Below are 9,203 nucleotides of genomic sequence, written 5' to 3'. Positions count from 1 at the left end.
TGGATTTAGAAGCATACTGAAAACCATTGTTGTCAGATTTGTGCCGGAGAGTAAAAACTAACACATTGTGGGATCACACAAAGTCGCAGGGAAAAGTCGTCAAAACATATTTCCCCATCGATTTTCTTCAAGCTGCTTAATGAGGATGAATTGTCAGCTGTGCTAATCCAGGATCTCTCTGAACTTAGCGTCCATTCAAACCTCTTGCTACTGACCAGTCACATTCCTGGCAGGGTTTCCGACTGTGGCATTAGGTTTTTTTTGGCAGACTGCTCATGGTTCGCACTTGAGAACAAAGACATTGTTAACAAACGTAGCCCAGTTTTGTAATTCTAACACTTCAGCATATTGCAATTTATACTTGAATATTGCTCATTTGCTGAGGGCTTGTGGGTCGGTTCAGTGATTTAGTGGCCACTCACAATGTGTTTGAACAATGGCTACTGACAACGACTTGTGAAGACCATTTAGGCTATAGTTTAGGAGCTAATCCGAGTGAGAAAGAGGGCAAAGAGGAATAAGATTTAGTCAGTTGTATCAGAGGTGTTAAATACATGCTGTTTTATAAGAAGCTAAAGAAAGTGAAAATAACATGTGCAAAAGCCTACAGGAGTCTGGTTTTCTGTGAAGCCGGGACGTCCTGGGATTAAAAATGCCAGTGATCACTATGGTGTACCTCTTCAGTAGATATAGGCCCAGGTGACTGCGCTTGAAAAGGGGTCTTTGTCATCCGCGGAGGCACAGTAATTTCAGGGTCACGACCTTCTCTGGAGCCCCCCTCATTCCACATACAGAACTGAACCATTCCAGCAGCAGCCATCTTAACTTTGAGGGTTTTGGCTTTGGTGACCTATCATCAAGACATAAGAAAGTTAATCTGGCACCTTCATGAGTTACTGAACAACAGACACAGGCAGTAGAATCAGTTTGCTTCAGAACACAGCATTTTGAGTAGGCAATAGTATTTAGATTTAGGTTTAGATTTCTTCTCGTCTTTCAACTACTAGGGCAAGTAAGTAAATGTTGGGGCCAAATAAATGTAACATTTTCAGAGAGAAGCCCAAAATATAAAGACTAAAGACTCATCTGAAAACATGTTTGCGAAGGTCTAAACCAGTGATTCCCAACCGTTCGTCCCAGAGTCCTCCCTGCTCAGGCCTCCCAGTCCAAAACTGCATCACGGATTAAACATACTGTACATACATAATCCTTTATCAGTTAATTGTGGAGATTTTTATCATTTTATTTACTAAAGGAATATCTCTTATGACCTGACCCTCGGACCAGACAAAGCTCTGGAAGCCCCCTGCAATTCCAGGCACCTCCCTTTGTGGGACCCGCCCCCACAGGTCGGGAACCACAAAGAATATTTAGATGACACAGACTTAGACTTTAGACTTCATTGTCCCCAGAGATTGTTTGACAATAGGGCAGACAGAGAATAAACAGTACGGGGTAAAGTAGTACATATACACATACATAACATAACAGAGGGCAAGTCTCCATAAAGGTTTTTCATGTCGAAAATCTGCTTACGCTGTAGTTTAAAGCTGTGCCAACATTAAAATCTGGGTTTTAATTCAATTATGCAGCTTGTACTTTCAGATACAGTAGTAACAACATAGCAGTCAGAAAGTCAGCTCAATAAATACAAAATCTCACTCCTTTGGTAAATATTTATGCTGGAAATTTGTTAGACAAATTTTAGACAAGTCCGTCTAGACTGAATTGAAAATAAATCTGGACTGTTTCTTTTTGCTGTGCTTTTCCGACTGCATTAAGAGGCATTAACCAGTTGCAACAAACTACAGCTTCTTTTGAGGATGATCACACTGATGTCTCTCTGAAGCTACGTTTTAGCTTAACTAGACAAACACTGGTGTTTAGACGCTACTAAGTAAAACATTTGAGGAATTTAAACAGCCAGCTGGATCAATAATGTTTGTGTGCAGCCCTCGGACAATAGAGGCGCAGGTCCAGCCCTCACTTTCAGTTTGTCGTGTCAGGCTGACACGTTGTCACTGTGTAATAGGTGAAGAAATACTTTATAAAGAAAAGGTATGACAGTCTAAAAAGTGGTCAAATGCATGTTCCAGAGAAATGTTTCACTTAATGAGCTGCAATGTGTATCTCAACATGACCATATTTGTAGGCTACCTAGTTATTAAATGCATCCATGGATTTCAAGTAATGTAAAATGTTGTATCGTCATTTTCTTTAAGCCCCAACAACAATTTTGATTTTATTACAACTCATGTGCACTATATATCGCCTTCATGATGATACTTATGATTAGTATCATCAATAATTTGATGGCACTTTATGGCACTAAGGTTTTCACAGTAACATGGTTTAGATTCTCTGTACCTGCTCTACATGTGGTAGGATTGGCAATGTGAGTGATGTTTACTAACTGGCAACCGGTTATCTCAATATGGGAAACAAATGTACCTATTACTGCATACACAGCTGCTGCCACTATGACTTCAGGGTTTATGCAGGGAGTCACCTTTCTTTCATACCACTTGAATTGTTTCTTAGGATTTGCAAAAACAACCATCAAACAGAGGACTGAGGGGAGATCTAAATGCAATTGATACAGTGCAATAAAAAAGAATGCCAGTCGCGAAATGTGTTTTGAATCATAATTTGTGCATCTTCTGTGAGCATATAAAATCTCATAGATTCAAGTTTTTGCCATTTTCAATCAAATTAATGTGTTTAACAACATTTATGGCCTTGAATTGATAGAACTTCTTTATTTTTGGCACCCTTCTCTGCTATATCAATTGGACACTTCCCAGTAAAGTTAAGAAGTGATCATCTCAATGGCCAACAAACCTATTACTTCCTACACCTCTACTACTCTGACTTCTTACTATTACTATTACTACATTACCTCCAGGACTTACTTTATAGCACCTTTCTAAACTAAGAACCCAGTGTTCATTTCGGTCGCTCCTCGGGCCGCTCTGACTGTATATTACCTGCCGCCGTCTCCTGCATCACACAATAGGGCTCTGTGTGCGCGGCCGCGGAATGCTGTGAGATGGCAGGGCAGTGGGAGAGCAGCGTACGGGGCGGGAGAGAGGGGGGGGGGATCGCAGCGGTGGGGTAGGTATGGGGCTGCTCAGGAAAGGCCGGGAGGATGAGAGGCTGGTGACGGGACCTGCCCAGGCTCCAGGGGTCTACAGGGTGGATAGGTCCCGGCACAGTGACCCAGGGCGACGGGCGGCTCGGGTTCCTCCTCTTGAAGCGAGCGGACGCACCGAGCTGGGAAGATGCAGGGGTAATGCAGGTGCCGGGATCGATCAGCGGATACTGACTGTGAGCTAAAAAGGGAAGATCAGTTGGAGCTACTGCACTGGACACATTGGAATCTGAAGTCTAAAAATAATCCGCTTTGAGATTTTATCCAGATCTGGTCATGTCTTATGTACAGTGTTTGCCTGGAGACTGGAGAAGCTTTTAACACCTGTGGGGCTCTGGTCACCTTATCGTCTTGTGGAAAGCCAGTCACAAAAGTTTGCCCCTTGAGATAGAGATTCGGATGATTCATTCTCGATATTAAGACATGCCTAGCTGTACTGTTTGACTGGCCTTTAAGTCATTCATAATTGTGTTAAGTTGATCAATGGTTACGGCTCGAGAGACAGTGCAGGACTTCATTTGATCGGTGAACACAAAAAAAGCTCACTGATTGTACAACAAAAAATCCCGATCAAAGCACCTTAACAGTCAAGTCTGGGAATAGTTCTCAACTTCCAAATATGTTAGTGGGTCTGGACCTAAAAGTGGGCAGTGGCACCATTTTCAGGGGGTCAGGCCAGGAATGACTGATGATGTGTATGGAAATTGGAGACGTACTTTAAATTGTTTCACTCATGCTTTATTGTTGCTATGTTTACTTGTTAGCTGAAGAGAATCAGGCCATTTGTCATGAACTGATCCTGGGATAAGATGACAGAGATGTATAACGCTTGGTACCTTTCCTATACGATTAGAATGTGTACTCTCACTTGTGGTGCTAGAAATCAAGACATCATGTATTGCGTGTTCACTGTACACGTCATATATCAAATAAAAACAATCTGTGGACTTTGTAAAGAAGAGGACATGGGGGGTGACGCATGTACATTACACTGCCTCACTGAGTGTCTGTGAATTGCCAGTATGAACTTCTGGTTGTCAATAAATCTGTCTCTAGACCGGTTACTGCTGCCTCTCTCTTTCAAACTTCGACAAGTGCAGCAAGAGTCTAGTGCAGTGGTTTCCAGCCTGTTATATGTTGTGGACCCCCTAGACCCTTCAGTGGAAATCCACTGGCGTACCCCCATTCTCAAGAGTGTTGTAGTTTATTTCGAAAGGCATCACATCATCAAAATCTAAAATACTCTCAAAATCATACATTTTACCACAAAATATAGCATTTCCATTCAAAATAATGTCGGAATAGTCTATTTTACCCTTCTTTTCAAGCTGAAATAGTTGCAAGTACCCCCTGCTAAGACCTTGAGTACCTTCAGGTCCCCGTACCCCTGGTTGGGAAACGCTGGTCTAGTGGTTAAGGCTGCTACACATATGACATAATACTGTTTCGTTATTCAGCGTCATGGGATCGAGTGACAATTTGCTGAATGTCTTTCCCCGCCCTAAGCTCCCTTTCATCCTCTGCTGTTCTGTCAGGTGAAGCCTGCGGCCAAGAATCCGACAAAAAAGAGTTGAAAAATGATTGTCTGTAATAAAGAAGCATGCTTCAATCAACCAATCTCTCTGAGGAAATACTGATTTTGATACTAAATGTGCTTTTTGACTGTAATATTCTCATTTGGGTGACAGCTTGTCATGAGAGTTGGGTCCTGGATCTACACACCTGTGAACCACCGCTCTAGTAAAGTGGCTGAGAGGTTGTGGTAACTGACAGCCAAAGAGTCGCAGGTTCAATTCTCATACCATGTGGGGCCCCTATGCAGTGTTCATGTTCTTTCTGGGTGGGTTTCCTCCGGGCGCTCCAGTTTGCCCCACCAACCTAAACATGCACAGATGGTTAACCCTACAGCTATAGGTAAAAGTGACCGAGATCTCCATACGTGTCCTGGGCTAACAAATGGGCCGAACGCACACGGATAAGTACAGCAGTGATGCCTGCTATGTTAAAGACAGTGTTTGAAAGTCAGAGAGTTAAATGTCCGCTTGTGTGTACAAAGATCGGGCAACGTGCAGATACTTACATTTCAGTTTGACCTATTTAAATCGAAGTCCTGCCCTGCAGCGCCTCCTAGACCAGGGCGTCCTCATTCCACACCTGAAAACACAGATTTCTCTTTAATGAACATCATTAGTTTGGTTGAGCAGCCCTGTCCAAATGAGATTCAAACGTTTTGACTATATTGCAAAATGCCTGACGAAAAAAAAGGGGAAAAAAGGTAAAGTTTCAACAGAGGTAGACAATAATCCATTTCCTTTATCATTTATTTAATGAAACGGTAGCACAGAAAGTACTAAAATGGGTTCAGATGTAGCTAAAACTTACAGGCCTCACATTGACCATATTAGTTACAGCTGAGTGTTCACAGCTGATAAATGTGGTGATTAGCCGAGAACATACCTCCCTAAACCAGTGCATGACTATGATAACAGTCCAAGCTCAATTCCCTTGGCCTATTATCCATTATATTATTATTATTGCTGAGGCAGGCTTTAGAAAGCTGCATTACAAATGTTATTACCAAGATTCATGCCTCAGACAGTGGTAAGCAGCAGCATGCTTGTGTTGAAGACCCTGAGCTTTCCCCACACCTTGAGATTAGTGAGGCCGAATCAAAGCCCAGACTGGGCATGTTTCTTTTCCTGTGCGAGCCGAGGGGGAAGAGGTTAAGTTTGTGCAGGCTTGGTGAGTGTGCGAGGGGGGCTTTCTCACACAAGATGGAGGAGGATGAAGGGACAAAGGTGGCATTCATTGGCCCAGGAATGGAAAACATTTTCTCCTGAAAACAGAGAAGCTACAACCGGCCCGAGGTAGTGCAAGAAGGCCATGGGTTAGCAGCACCCCTTTGGAGGAGTCACATGCTTAGAAATACAGAGGAGACCACCGCCGCCTTATAACGCCCTGCTCCTTCAGTAATAGAGATAGACATTCATGCTATTCTGAAATCTCGTGTGTTAGTGACCCACAGGCCTGAACTGCCTGAGCAGCTTTTGGATTAGAGTGACCAGTGTCCCAGTTTAGGCACCTTGTCCCACATCCCACACCCCACGCACTGTGTCAATATGCAAAGATTAAACAATAGCCAACACTTTTCAACAGTCTTCCTCCCATTTGTTTCTATAGTCCCTAAATGCACAGGCAGCTAAATAACTATGTCTAAATGCTTTTTCTTTTAATCAGTTTAATATGTTCTTGCAAAAGGCACAAAACTTGTAATTGCATGTTCCTCATATATACAGTAAGTCTGTGCCACAAAATGACCTGGATACTACGCATGGCCATGATGAGTGGGCTATTCAAGAGTGTGCAGGGGCGGACTGGCCATATGTCCATTCTGGAAGCACAGAAGGGCCACTGGCTCTATGGCCACCGGTCCTGCCTCAACCGAGCTTTACCCAAATCTAAAAGCTAAAAAGCAAAGCATCAAAATAGCGAGAAAAAGAGGATGAAAAGTCAAGAAAAACGTGAGAAAAACACAACAAAAATGAAAGAAAAAATGATTAAAAAAACAACAAAAACATGACAAAAATGTGGCGACGTGACGAAAAGTTTCCGTCTCTTTTGTAGTTCTTAGCTTTCAAATGAGGCGTTACATTGTTGCTCTCCAGTCGAGAAGCTTTTAGATTTGGGGAAAGCCCAGTATTAAAAAAACATGAATCTAAAAGGAATTCCATGGAGTATGGTGTACCACAAGGTTCAATTTTGGGACCATTATTATTTATTATTTATATTAATGATTTTGCTTCTGTTTCTACGACCACCTTTCCCGTTCTTTTTGCTGATGATACCGATCAAAAAAATAATAATAAAAAGCCGAACTGGGGAAAATGCACTCGTTAATGTTAAGAAGGGGGGTAAAAGGTTAAAATATGTATTTGTGGAAGTGCACAGTTAAGCTAATTTGGGCCAGGCTGGTCAGCGCCCAGGGCTGTTTTTCAGTCCCAGTCCGCCCCTGAGAGTGTGTCCCAACATTGAGAGCTCCACTAGAGAGAAATCAGTGTCTAGTCTTTTTTTGATGAAAAAGTTGCTGATGTCCTAAGTCAGACAGTGTGAGGGGATTTCTCTTATTGATGACTACGTGAAATCCCCGTGGATATAGTAACAACAGGGGCAAAGCAGATTAAAGGATGGGAAAAGAACTCAGACCAAAGAAAAGTAAATAAAGATAAATTAAAATCAAAACGGAACTTGAGCTAACATGATCTAACTTCAAAGACAGGAAGCGCACCCAAACTTCCGAGGCCGCTCTGAGGAACACCACGGGACGTCTCTGAAGGTCCATCTCTGATTCAGGAATGCTGCCAAAAGTCTAGAAGAGAGACGAAATCTCAGACACATGACTGCGAGGAGTCCTCTCGACACAACAAGCGCCTCAGACGGACACTGACCCGGGCGCGAGGTCCTGGTGCCACTGCGCCATCCACAGGAGAGCGCAGGGACGACACGTGTGAGGGAAGCGCGCATGCGGCACTGGGGCCACATGGCGTCGCTGTTGGAGAAGGAGAAGAGCGTGGATCCATCAGCGTGGAGCATGAATGTTATATAGTCTGGAGGTGACAGGGCAGTGTTTGAGGAGTTCTAGGAAAGCCTGCAGCCGTCCTCCTGACTCAAAATAAACCTTTGTATGAGTTAAAACAGTAGATTTAACTGAACGGATGGTTGCCAGCTAGGATTTCATTTACACTAAGTTTGTGACATCCGTTCTAAGCACGTGTTAGCAAAATAATCTTCAAGTTTTAGGAATTTACAGATTAAATATTGACCCTTTTTCCTCATAATCATTTCATACTTTCATTTTCTTGCTTTTGACAGCGCACAGTACGAGCGCAATGGTTCTCAAACTGGTACATGCCGTACATTCCAATGGTTGTACTTGGTTTCCAGGGCTATCTGCAGTTTTAGATTTGCATTTTAATTTGAAATACTTCCATTTATGCCTTTGTGATGAATTTAAATGCGTTTCTGGTATAGACATAGTTTACACCCAGTTTAGTGGAGTCCTGGTGGTACTTAGAAGGTCAAACATATGAGGTGGTACTTTGTTTTTTGCATTATCTACAGCAGGGGTCACCAACGTGGTGCCCGAGGGCACCCAGGGGCCCTTTGGGGCATGTCCAGTAGCCCTTGGGACTTTTTCTAAAGTGTAAAACACTTCATTTTCTTGAATCTAATTCTCAAAATTACAGTTATTTCGGTTCTTGTGACTCGGTATGAGTTTAAAATAAAGCTATTTTAATATAATATGAGGTCAATATCCTATAAGTGAACAGTGTACGTTTAGGTCTTTAGGATTTGTTTTTAACTGGTAGCCCTCGAACAACTTAATACTCTTAAAGTAGCCCTCAGCTGAAATAAGGTTGGTGACCCCTGATCTACAGTATATCCTTATATCCATACTGTCACAGGAATCAACCTAAGTGATCAATACCATTTTTCCTTAGTCCCCATAAAGTCAGTATTGTGTCTGCTTTATTTATCAGATAATGCCTATATAGGACTAAACCATCCAAGTCTTTCTAGGATTAACCCAGACTAGGGGAAGCCTCTGTGCTACTTGTGTTATCTGTCCCACCCGTTTTATGAACTTTTATGGTGTTTTCTTTGGGAATATCTTGAATTTTGTTTTGTTTTGTGTTAAAACTAACTAACTATCAGACTTTAAAGGGGGGTATTATGCAAAATCGACTTTTTCAAGCTTCACATCAGTCATTCCCTCATTAAAAACATGCCTGAAGTGTTGCCTTGGCACATTCACATATTTTTGAGTAATCTGTAAAAACTCTGATGGCGGCCATTTTAGGGATAGGTTTGCCTGAGTCCTCCTAGGAACGCCCCCGCCTCCTGGAGACGCCTCCGAGCTTTCGTCACCAGCCGAGTAACCAACCACTGCTCCTCAGCAGAACCCCCTCCCCACTGATGCCACAGACAGCGTGTGGAGGGGGCGTGTCGGAAAGGCTCAGAGGTTCTTAAAGAGACAGAGGCCTATTTCAAGACA

This window comes from Gobius niger, assembly GCF_951799975.1.
Source record: "Gobius niger genome assembly, chromosome: 6".
Taxonomy (NCBI): Eukaryota; Metazoa; Chordata; class Actinopteri; order Gobiiformes; family Gobiidae; genus Gobius; species Gobius niger.
The sequence above is the reverse complement of the archived record's forward strand: the minus strand, read 5'-3'. Positions refer to the sequence as shown.